The sequence below is a fragment of the Lepidochelys olivacea genome (genome assembly GCF_965140295.1).
Source record: "Lepidochelys olivacea isolate rLepOli2 genome assembly, chromosome: 2".
NCBI lineage: Eukaryota > Metazoa > Chordata > Testudines > Cheloniidae > Lepidochelys > Lepidochelys olivacea.
The window spans coordinates 106576699-106588961 of NC_140412.1; the positions used below are offsets into that span (position 1 = coordinate 106576699).

Here is a 12263-nt window from a genome sequence, read left to right on the forward strand (position 1 = left end):
GGCAGCTTTTAGGCCTGCCTAATTATGGAGGGAGGCAGTGTTCTCTGGCATTTTCCACGTAATTAGCAAAACAGCAAACATGTGAAATGACTGATTCTTTCAAAAGCAGGAGTGCCGGGGTCAATGAACATGCAGAAGGACAGTGGGGCAAAGATGATGTTATCCAGAGCTTTGTTAAAACTATGGAGGTTCTTTGCGGTTTCAGCAGGCTATAGCATTAGGAGCAGGGTCATCATCTGTCTGCATTTGCTACTGCAAAATGATATTGAGACGTCCCAGAAGGATAGACTATATCTCCCTGGCTTATGCACACAGATGGGATAAAGAAATATTTGTTTGGAAAGAAAAGGACGCTTGGAACTGAGGAAGTATTAGTTTCTGTCACACTAAGTTCTAAAAACCTCCTGTAAGAGGATATAACAAGACTCAGAGGAAGTTTTGCAACACACTGGGTATATACAGTAATTACTAAATATCTATTTCAGGAGTGTCAGGGTCAAGGTGAGATATAGCAAGTAAACCCCAGCACTGAGAACCTTTAACAAATAAGCCAGGCCTCCAGATTCACTGCCTGTCACCCACCACCTCAAAAGATTGAAATAGACTCAGAAGCGTATTAAGTATACATGAAGTGACTTTTATAGCTTTTAACAAATATTCCCTCTCCTCTTCCCCTGCAGCCCGAAGAGCACAGCTGCTTTTCTCGGGCAGCAAATTCTCTGAATTGCATCCAGAGTTCAGTTAGTTTGAAATGTAGAACATCTATTTCTGCTTTAATTGAATCTCGAGAAGTTTGCTCTCATTTCCACTATTTTTCAAAGCTGTAGCATCCTATTTAATTTCTATATACAACGTGAATAAAATATCTTCATTATTATGATTTGAAAGGGGCAATCAGATTCAGCAAGCTGTATGTCTTCTAAAACATATACTCTCATGTTTTCATTTGTACAAGGTGTAATATCAGGTCCTAATTTTGAAACCCGCTTATTCTTTGCTGGGTTTCAGAGTAGCAGCCGTGTTAGTCTGTATCCGCAAAAAGAACAGGAGTACTTGAGGCACCTTAGAGTCTAACAGATTTATTTGAGCATAAGCTTTCGTGGGCTACAGCCCACATCTTTGCTGTTATTTAAACTCACTTCTAAAGTACCATTCTTGTGAAAGGTCACGTGTCGTCTCTGAAAAATATTTGCATTTGAAAGGGTGAATTTCATCCATCGTGACATACTTAATCAGAACGTATAAAGATGTAGATATTAAGAGACAGTGTCAATGCTTGCATGCTGCAAATTTGATTAGCCTTCAAAATTGTATTTGTCTACCAAATCCACATAATTGTTTGCTCTTAGATTTAGGAGTCATTGTAGACAGTTTATTGAAGGTGTCTGCCCAATGCACAGCAGCTAAAAATGTTAAAGGGACAGAAACTAATACAGGAAATACTGTGCAGACATTATATTGAATGATACCTAAAGTATTATGTCCAATTTTGGTCACCTCACTGTAAAAAAGCTGCACTGGAAAAATGAAAAGGGTGAGAGACCAGTAATAAATGTGCTTAGAGATCTGTCAGGGTTGACATATGAAGAGAGATCACAATAACTGGGATTATTTACAATAGAAGAAAGAAGATTTTACTTGAAAGAAATATTCCAGAATTTGATGTGAAACTTGGTCATTCCTTTCTTTATCTCCTGCCCGATGGTAATGCAAGAAAGAAGGCTCAACGGATAAAATGTAAGGTTCCCTCTTTTCACTTAGACTCACCTTTCTAGTGTCGTCTTTACACTTTAGTGTGTCTAAACTGAGAACTTGATCTTGCAGATGCTACCAACTATTATGCACACTAGTGCAAATGGGCCTGTGGCATCAATGAACTACTCTTGGTAATAAACATTATGATCAGTCATATGTATCTGTAGTATGAGGCTCCTGGATTGTAAGCTCTTTGGGGCATGGACCAGTCTTATTTTTTCTGTATAGCACTTAGTGCATTATTGAGTGCTACATAAATAATACCAAATAAAAAAATAGTTCTTCCTGCAACAGACTGTGGAACTCATTGCCACAGGAAGTCATCAAGTCAGATACAATGGCTGGATTTTAAATTACATTTGTAATTACATGTGCTGAGATAAAGACAATCAAATCTCATGCATCAGACCAGAACATGAATGTCACAGGGATCAGAAAGGAGTCACCTATGTGCAGCATTGCACATTTGGCATCAAGTAACGAGTGGGCCAGGACTCGATTGACCTGTAACCTGCTGCAGTATGGCAGATTTTATTATGTTTATTCTATAAAAATAAGGCCAGTGGCTGATCATTTATGACTACCCTATTGCAACAACTGTGTGTTCATCTCATGGAAAGAGATGTCAATTGCTAGAGTTCATTCTAGAAAAGAGAGAGATTTTTAAGGGTATAAAACATGCCTTGACAGTGCCCTTTTAAACACAGCATATTAGAAATGAATACATTCAAACAAAAACCACCCCTTTATTTTATAAAGCCTTTAAGCAAAATAGGTCCCTGTATAGTTTAAGAGACTATTTTAGCTGCAGAGCAATTTACAAAGAGACTGCATAAAAAGGATTGTGGTGTATTAGATTAGGCAAAAAAAAAGTCACTTCTATTTAAATGATCAATATGTAAGAAACCAAACCCCAGTTCCCTGGAGAGGTGGGGAACTGCATTACAGGAATGTTTGTAGGGGAGGCGAGGATGCCAGAGCGATTAGCTGAAAGCAGAAAGAAATGCACCGCCCTAGCTTCCGATAGCCAGTTAAAACGATCTGTCAAGCAGCTGTTTCTATGAGCCTCAGCTCCCAGCACACATTAGGCTAACCCGGCACTGCTCCCCACGCCCTCTCTCTCTCACACACACACACAATCCCTCTCGTCTCCTCCTGTAACTTTATCAGGGACAATGGTGTAGTTACTGCTTCTTCCCGGTAGCAGGGTGAGTCAGATCAGAGACAGCGGTTGAAGACAAGCTGGTGACGGCTTCTCCTCTCCCCCCCCGCCCCTGCCTTTTTTTTTTTTTTTTAAATCTGAAACACCAACTAAACCATGGTTGACTGTGAAGACAACAATACACATCCAACTAGTCAGAGCCTAGTGTACTTGTTATGAAGCTCTACTGTACAAGAGGAACTTTGGGTTACAAGCCAGTGCATTCAGCAGCCCTATCATGAATGTGAATCTCTATATTTAGGTAGGTACATGGTTTGGTTTTTTTCCCCCCCTCCTGGTTTTAATGAGAATTATAAACCTGGATCCTTCTGATTATCACTGTGAATGGTGTCGGTTTGGATGCTATAGTTTTGTGCATTCGCTGTCTGCAGTGTGTTAGGAAGTTCTAGAAGTAATTATGGTTATGTTTCAACAAATGCTTTCCTAACTGTCAATATTAAATTACAAGATGGATGTTACCATTACTATTAAAATAGATGTGTGAGATTAGTGGGACACTGCAGGACAACAGGGAATTTATGCGTGGAGCTCAAAGTTGTAAAATGAATTGAGCATCACAGAATCTGTGACGGTTTTTACAATGTCTGTAGAAGGTGGTGGATTCTAAAGTATGAACATGCCAAATCAAGAAGAGTGCTCAAGAGTAGGGAAAAATGGTACAGAAAGTATATACTGTAAGAGTAAACTTTGTATGTTATGTCTCCATGGCTCAGCAATCACAGGTCAATAGTGTGAAACAATCCACTGAGTTTGGAGAAGTTGTCCTTGGTATTTCTACCTAGGTTACCACTGCCAGCCAGTTTGCCCTAATGAGCAGATGAGATAGTGGGGAACTAAATGGAAAGGAAAAATATTATAAATGAAAAATAAAAGACTTAAATTGTAAGAGATTGCAAGTAATCAAGCTAGTAGCTGGAGGATTTTTTTTTTTTTTGAAGGCTGTTGTCACAAAAGCAGTTGCTGTACCAAGCCTATAGTCTATGAAGGTCCTAGAACACTGGTGTGGGGTTTTAGGGAGAGAGAGCTTGAAACAATCTTTTGTGTAGTTGTAATCTGTACATTTGAAAAAACCCCTTTTGTTTGTGTGCATTCTTTAAGGATCTGAATAGCTGTGCCAGGAAAAGCGTGTTAATCATTTTTATCACTGCATGGAAGCTTGTTTCTATCCAGAAGACATCTCAGAATTCCCTTCGATTTTGTTTTTCTATTCCCAGCAAGATTTTATGGTATTATCAGTTTGAGAAAGGATTGACCCTCTTAAACTCTTCCCCCTTTAGCCTTGGGTAGTGCCCAAGCCGAACTGGTGCAAACATATTGCACTTTCACGTTGCACCACACTTTGCTCTGTGTACACTCGAAAGCTTGTGTCTTTCACCAACAGAAGTTGGTCCAATAAAACGTATTACCTCACCCACCTTGTCTGGTCACAAAAGGTCATTCTAATCCTGTCTTCCTATCCTATCTGATCTTTAAACTTTTTAAAAAGGCTGTTTGGCCACTTTCTGGAAGATGGTGTTTGTTTTTGTTTGTTTGTTTTGCCATTTTGAAGGTTAAATATAAAGGTATTTGGCAAAGCTGCACATTTTCAAGCACCAGTTTTGCATTATTTAATCCGACTATGCATTTTGCCACGCTGATCTTAATTACTGTGTTTTAGCTGCTGTCACACAGCAGGAGAGTGCAGGAAACACTCCCAAACTGGAAGCATTATCATCAGTATTCTCCAACAGCTAATTAGTATTCAAGAACAAATCTCTCTCTGTGAATAAACAAAAGGCAGGGGTGTGTCCAACGAGGGTGGCATTGGGGGATGAGGAAATTGCTTCCCAGGGGAAAAACTCTACTGTGCTAGCTGCCAGTCATAGCTGAGAAATTACTTAAAAGTGGTTTCAGAGTAGCAGCCGTGTTAGTCTGTATCCGCAAAAAGAAAAGGAGTACTTGTGGCACCTTAGAGACTAACACATTTATTTGAGCATAAGCTTTCGTGGGCTACAGCCCACTTCATCGGATGCATGCCGTGGAAAATACAGTAGGAAGATTTTATATACACAGAGAACATAAAACAATGGGTGTTACCATACACACTGTAAGGAGAGTGATCACTTAAGGTGAGCTATTACCAGCAGGAGAGAAAAATAAAGACTGGGAGTGGATGTGTCATTACACAAAGTAAAACTATTTCCCCATGTTTATTTTTTCCCCTACTGTTCCTCACATGTTCTTGTCAATTGCTGGAAATGGCTCATCTTGATTATCACTACAAAAGTTTTTTTTTTCTCTCCTGCTGGTAATAGCTCACCTTACATGATCAGTCTCGTTACAGTGTGCATGGCAACACCCATTGTTTCACACCGTTTCTCTACGGTGCCACAAGTACTCCTGTTCTTTTCACTTAAAAGTGGTTCTTCACAAGAGGCAGAATATGCTGCACAGGGCTACTGTGGTCCACATTGTCCTGTCCATATTCAAGCAGGGCCCCCTACTGAAAACAAAGGGGAGTTCTGATTTAAATAAATAGGAAAATATGGCAAATTGTCTTTTGATAATAACTCAACACTGATGGGTTATGGTTAAATAAATGATACACTGTAGCTCTAAAATACACCAAACATTCCATAATTTGTTCTGTAAATTCAAAATCCCTGCAGCCTGCAAAGGTGGGGGCACTGCCTATGGTACTCGTCACTACAGATTAACTTTGACAACCTGGACTTTAAGTCTTTGAAAAGCCACATATTGCTTAAGATATATAAAAATTGTAACTTGACCCTAAACTACCTTTTTGTATCCAGGCGACATTTTCTTGAGTGTTTTCTGGTGTTTGGAGCAGTGGACTGAGAGTCAGGGCTCTTGGGTTCCACTGCTGGTTCCACCAAAGGCTTCCTCTGAAATTTTCTGTGTTTACACCTCTATTTATGTCCCTGTAACACAGTTTACACCCCGGTAAAATGAGAATACAGAGATGCTATGAAACCATTAATATTTGTTAAGCACTTTGGGATCTTCAAAGGAAAAAGACTCTTCAAGGAGCCTGAGGGGGACCATCCCAGCATATGCAAGTAAAATGGATTGCTATTGCTTTTTGTGTCAAGGTCTGTGACCATTTCATTCATCCGCAAACGCCCAAAGTAACAGCTGTGCAAAGCCTGGCCTTGATCATACGCTGATACATCTTATTATATTATGCTGAGTGGAACTGCTAGCACTGTGTTCATGAAACTTAAATAGCAGCCTTTTGCCCTGCATATAAACCTGATCAAGAGGAGAGATAATTTTCACAGTACATACTGACTCAGAAATGGGCCACAACTGCCTTCTTACTAGGAAGGAGTAGGGATAAAAGTAAAGCAAGTATTTATATGTGCACCATTTCTTCCCAAAAAAGAGGGATGCCTGATCTGACTTTATGCTTTATGAGCAGCAGGGGCTAGCAACACTGTACACTCAGGAACAACTCATTTACTGGGGTAATTTTTGCCTGCCAAACTAAGCTGCTGGCTGAGGGAGACAGGCAGCTTGTGTTTGTGGTCATTCAACCCGCAAAGAATACCAGCTGTAAATGGACAATGTAGCAATGCCTTAGAAGCATGCGCACAGAGCTGGTTAATAGATGTAGATGGGGATGTGTAGTAGTGTTATACAGGCTGTTGTCATGTCAACCTCAAGTTATATGGTTACTGGATGATTCTATTAGTGAAATGCTAAGAATTCTGGGTGTTTTCCCTTTTAGCAGGAGCTTGGTTTCTCTGTGAGATTCACTCTGCTTCATGTCTCCTCACCCTTCTCATGATTTCTTTAAAGGAAATTTTATTGGTTAGAGAATCTGAATATTATAATGAAGAAAAGGGACAGATTTGCCTCTTGCTCATGCCAGTTTTGCACAGTGACTTCAACAGATCTATGCCCGATTTGCACCAGTGGAAGCCAGCGAGGAGAATCAGGCCACAATGAGTTAAAAAGGTCTTTTGATGAAAGACCTAATTTTTCCCAGTGTAAATCCAGAGTAAACCCACTGATGGCAGTGGACTGACCTCAGCTTTACATTGGTGTGAACTGAAAGCAGAACATAACTTCCTTCCAGAGCTAACACCTGTCCACAGCTGTAAATCCCTTTGGAAGGTGGGTGGATGGTGGTGGTGAAAAGCTCTCTCAGGCCCTGCAGTGCTGCAGGACCAGTGGCTGGCCAGTGCTCTCCCTGCAAGGAAGAGTGCTGGTTGGGGGGGAATGTGGCTAGAGCACTCAGCAGATTTAATAATTTTATTAAGATAATGTTGAAGTAAAAAGAAAACTGTACAGAGTTTAGGCATAGAAGTTTCTGTTATCAGGGAATAAGGTACAGATTATCAAGGGGTGTGAAATTCAGTTTAGGAACGGGTGGCGTAAGGAATACATAATCTGCAATCTCCCTGAGTTTAACCAGTCAAAGTACAGACATTGAGATATGGGGGTATGTTGTTCATATAATGGCTATGTTCAGGTGTAATGAGTGGATACGATGATGGGGATGGATCTACCCTCATGTGGTGGGATTTAATGTTCATCGAGTTTATGGTTGCAGTTCATGTGGTCCAATGGAAAAAGCCTCTCAGTCCCTTTCGATACACTGAGACCCTGTCAGCAGGACACCTATTGAGCCCTCAGCAAACAGCTGCCTGTTTCATTAGCAATAAGTGATGCAGCTGGGAGAGTTGTAAGAAAGAGATCTTTATTGAGCATGCTGAGAGGCCTGTGCTTGTCTGGTGGTAGCCTGGTGACCAGTTTCCATTCCTGATTTTTCAGGTCTCACACCAAATTAGTCTATCCTGAAACTGACACTCTTTCTCCAGTCCAACCCCATCATACTACAGTCTCCTTTCCTGGTAGAGCTTGCATGAGAAAATAGAGGGTAGCAATGCAATCACTGTCTTCCCCTGGGGGTGAATGGTGCAGCAGCTCTCACTGCAGCAGGAATGGGGGTGGAGGGGCTGCAATTTCCATATCCTTATGGCAGCAGGGTAAGTCAAGTCCACTTTGGTATACACCACCGCTCACCATCGATAAAACAAACACTCACTGCAAAGAAAAACACATGCCTTCTTCTATACATAGTAATAATCAGTACCTTGCAAATTATGTGTGGTGAAGGACCAGCCCCTGCTCCTATTGAAGTCTGTGGCAGTGCAGTAGGAGCAGAATTGGGCTCCCAAGGCAGTTTCCATGGGATTTAGGTTCAGAGCACTGAAAGCTGAAAGTACAAACTTTTAAAACTCTTTGATACTGAAGTGAGCGGCGGTTCTGAACAATGCACAAGCCCACTCATGCCTGATTAATTAAGGAGTAGCAGAAACACAACCAAGGTCTTGTTGCACTCTGGCATTGTTTAAAAAGCAACCACCAGCACAGACTGTCTTTGTAACAGGAAGTTATGGAAAAAAATAGGCAACCCAAACTCTTCCTTAATTGCTTTTGGTACCTGCAGTCTGCTACTAACAATTACAGGTGCTTGCCTGGGTCTTTTTTACACAAGCTCTTGGTCTAAGGCCTTCCTTAGGATGTGAATTCTTTAAGCATGAGCAACAATAACAAAAAAAAAGAGCTAATATATTTTTTATTGCCTTTTTCTGTTATTCTTGTATTCTCTAATTTTCCCCCCCGTAAACACAAAAGAAATGATGGATTAGCCACAAAACATGCAGGCCTCTTTCTGCTTTTCAGTACAAGGAACAAATTGAAACTTACAGTTCCCTGGAACCAATGCAATACATGAAGCATTCACAATACTACATTTTATCTCCCAGCCTTTTAAAGCATCAGAAGCACCATAGTCCTTTAGTGCATACGGTAAGTTGACCTTGACTGACAGTCAGCCGTCTAATTTCTGCTATCCCACTGCTCACAATATGTACTCATCAGACACTCAAACATTCAGATTAACTACAGTAACTGGAGCTTCTGAGGTCAGCTCAGCCTGCTGGTAACACCATATCTGTTTCTAGTAATCTGATTTTCAGAGGGCAATAGTAGTTTAGCCAAAGCATCTAGGAGATTCGTCAAATTTAACGTTGTCCAAAAGATGCCATTAAATAGCAAACTGCAAAACCTCTGTCAATTAGAGCAGCTTTTGGATTTGCAACAGAATTTGATCAGGGTGTATATGACAAGGTTCTGGGATTAGCCTACTCTTTAGCTTTGAGAAAAGATCATGCTAGTACGGTCAGTCAGGCTAGACATATTATTTAAGCCTCTCCATTCAGGCAAATGAAGGGGATAAACTCACTTATAGTGAATCTGTTGGAAACAAGCAAGTTAGCAAATAGCCATAGGAGTGTTTTGTTTCAACATATGGAGCAAAAGCAGGGATTTCCCTACACCCCACCCTAAATTCCCCCATCCCCTCCTCAGTGGTCAAACCAACCAAGAATATACCAATATGTCATCTGAAGTTTCAAGTGTTGTATCTACATCCAAACAGACCGAAGCACAAATACAGCTACCTACTGAATAAACAGTGTCTCTACAACTTGAAGGCAGTTCCTGATGTTTGTCGGTCAAACTTTTCCCGTTTATTGAAGTTGGAAAAAATGGCTAGTAATGCACCTCTTGCAAAAAAGCTTACGAAGAAGGAAAGCTTCCCACTGCTACGACTGATAAAACTGGAGAAACTTGGTTTTCCAGACCAATCAGCAAACCCAATGCTGACAAACTACATGAAAAGGCTGCAAAACACTAAGCCTCTAGACCCCATTGACATGCAGAAAGCCTTAGAAGCTAGTCACTCTCAAAGCCAATTTTAGAAGTACTTTATGAGGCTGTTAAGAATGCTGGGAAGAGATACTGCAAACCGGAGGCCAATGTTAAAATGCATTGTCACTTGTTAACCCTGAAGTTGGACACTGTTTACGATCAAGGCTGACAAATGCTCACTATCTTTATGCAAGAAACTCAACTGACTGGCTAGAAGCATGCAGTGAAAGACACAGCAACTGAAAAAATGAAGAACTCTCTCTCATCACATTAAAAAATTTGCCTACATGGCTGATAAATTTGCCGATGCAAATTGGCGTCAAGTATTAATTCATTGCATACATTATCTTGATGGCAGTGGTAGACCAATAGATGCATTTCTAGAGGTTCAGGTTATTAGCTGCATCTGTGACAACTTACGTCTTAGAGTCAAATACTTGTAAACTGGAGCCCAAACAGATGGCTGCTTGTGCATTTGATGGAGCTGCAAACTTCTCTGGAAGACATGATGGAGTACAAGCTTTGTGTAGAGAAAAGTGAAACCCTACTCTCTCCTATACATACTGCAGAGGCCATTTTAACTTCAGTACCCAGAAAGATAATGGAGCAAATAATTAAGCATAATAAGATAAGTAATAATAAGATAATTAATTTAATAATAAGTTAAGGTAATAATAATGTGAGAAGTAACAGTCAGCATGGATTGTCAAGAACAAATCACATCAAACCACCATGATAGCTTTCTTTGACAGGGCAACAAGCGGCAAATAATTAAGTATAATAAGGTATAAGTAACAATAAGTTAAAGTAATAAGGTGATAAGTAACAGTCAGCATGGTAGCTTTCTTTGACAGGGCAACAAGCGGCAAATAATTAAGCATAATAAGGTATAAGTAACAATAAGTTAAAGTAATAAGGTGATAAGTAACAGTCAGCATGGTAGCTTTCTTTGACAGGGCAACAAGCCTTGTGGCTAGGAAGCAAGTGGCAGAAGTGATATAGCTTGATTTTAGTAAAGCTTTTGATACTGTCTCCATGACATTTTCATAAACAAATTAGGGAAATACCACCTAGATGGAGCTACTATATGGTCGGTGCATAACTGGTGAGAAAACCATTCCCAGAGAGTAGTTCTCCGTGGTTCACAGTCAAGCTGGAAGGGCATATTGAGTGGGGATTGGTCCTGGGTCTGTTCTGATCTTCATCAATGATTTAGATAATGGCATAGAGAGTACACTCATAAAGTTTGCCAATGAGACCAAGCTGGGAGGGGTTGCAAGTGCTTTGGAGGATAAGATTAAAATTCAAAATGATCTGGACAAACTGGAGAAATGGTCTGAAGTAAATAGGATGAAATTCAATAAGGATACAGGCAAAGTACTTCACTTAGGAAGGAACAATCAGTTGCACATATACAAAATGGGAAATGAGTGCCTCGGAAGGAGAACTGCAGAAAGTATGTAGCAATACCAATTCTTCCACTCTACTCCATGCTGATTAGGCCTCAACTGGAGTATTATGTCCAGTTATGGGCACCATATTTTAGGAAAGATGTGGACAAATTGGAGAAAGTCCAGAGGAGAACAACAAAAACGATTAAAGGTCTAGAAAACATGACCTATGAGGAAAGATTGAAATAATTGAGTTTGTTTAGTCTGGAGAAGAGAAGATTGAGAGGGGACATGGTAAAAGTTTTCAAGTACCTAAAAGGTTGTTACAAGGAGGAGGTAGGTAAATTGCTTTCATTAACCTCTGAGGAAAGGATAAGAAGCAATGGGCTTAAATTGCGGTCGGACATTAGGAAAAACTCCCTAACTGTCAGGTAGTTAAGCACTGGAATAACTTGCCTATGGAGGTTGTGGAATCTTTATCTAAGCTGCTCTTAAAAACCTCCAGTGATAATCACCTGTCAGGGATGGTCAAGATAATACTTAGTCCCCTGCACTCAAAGCAGAACTGAATTAGAAGACCTCTCAAGGTCCTTTCCAGTTCTATGATCTACTCAGCTAGCACTTGTACTAACTGCAGAATCTTCAAAAGACATTTAAAAAAACCATAAATTTATGTCTTTGTTATACTCTTTTTTTCAACAAGAGTCCAAAAAGACTGAACATCTTAGAAAAAATAGAAGATGCTCTAGAACTGAAGTTCAGATTAGTTCAACCTGGAGAAACTCACTGGTTTCTCATGAGTGATCTTTGGCTGTTGTCTTAAAATTACTGAAACCATTATTATTGCCTTTGGAAAGTATCTAGCAAGATGGGATCTAAGAAGTGAGGCTGGCGGACTCAGAGAAGACAATTTTGCTACTACGTTCAGAGAAGACAATCGCCATTCTCTGTCTTATAAATCTACTGTTGAAACCACTTGAGTCATTAAACAATGCCATCCAGGCATCTGCTACAACAGTTGTAGATCTTTATCCAGCAATGGAAGCTACACTTGGATCAATCAGATAGAGATCCATTAAAAACATACTGGAAAAAGCAAAGACTTCAGTCCAGAAGTTGACTAATGAAGGCACTTAATTCAATATAAGTGAAGAGGAGAAGAAGTGTTTGTA

At 40.2% G+C, this 12263-nt stretch overlaps 1 protein-coding gene and 1 long non-coding RNA gene across 4 annotated transcripts in view; one reads left to right on the forward strand and one right to left on the reverse strand.

Moving 5' to 3' along the window:
• The window catches only part of RIPOR2 (RHO family interacting cell polarization regulator 2), a 176970-nt gene that overhangs the window by 100469 nt on the left and 64238 nt on the right, over positions 1–12263 (forward strand). Inside the window, exon 1 of one of the 3 annotated variants that reach the window (XM_084619309.1) lies at positions 3072–3218. The exons of the other annotated variants lie outside the window; for them this stretch is intronic. The gene's annotated coding sequence lies outside the window, so the exon portion shown is untranslated. Of the gene's footprint in view, positions 1–3071; positions 3219–12263 lie in introns of those variants that run through there. 3 annotated transcript variants of the gene reach the window in all.
• The window catches only part of LOC311515863, a 79541-nt gene that overhangs the window by 29879 nt on the left and 37399 nt on the right, over positions 1–12263 (reverse strand). The window lies entirely within an intron of this gene.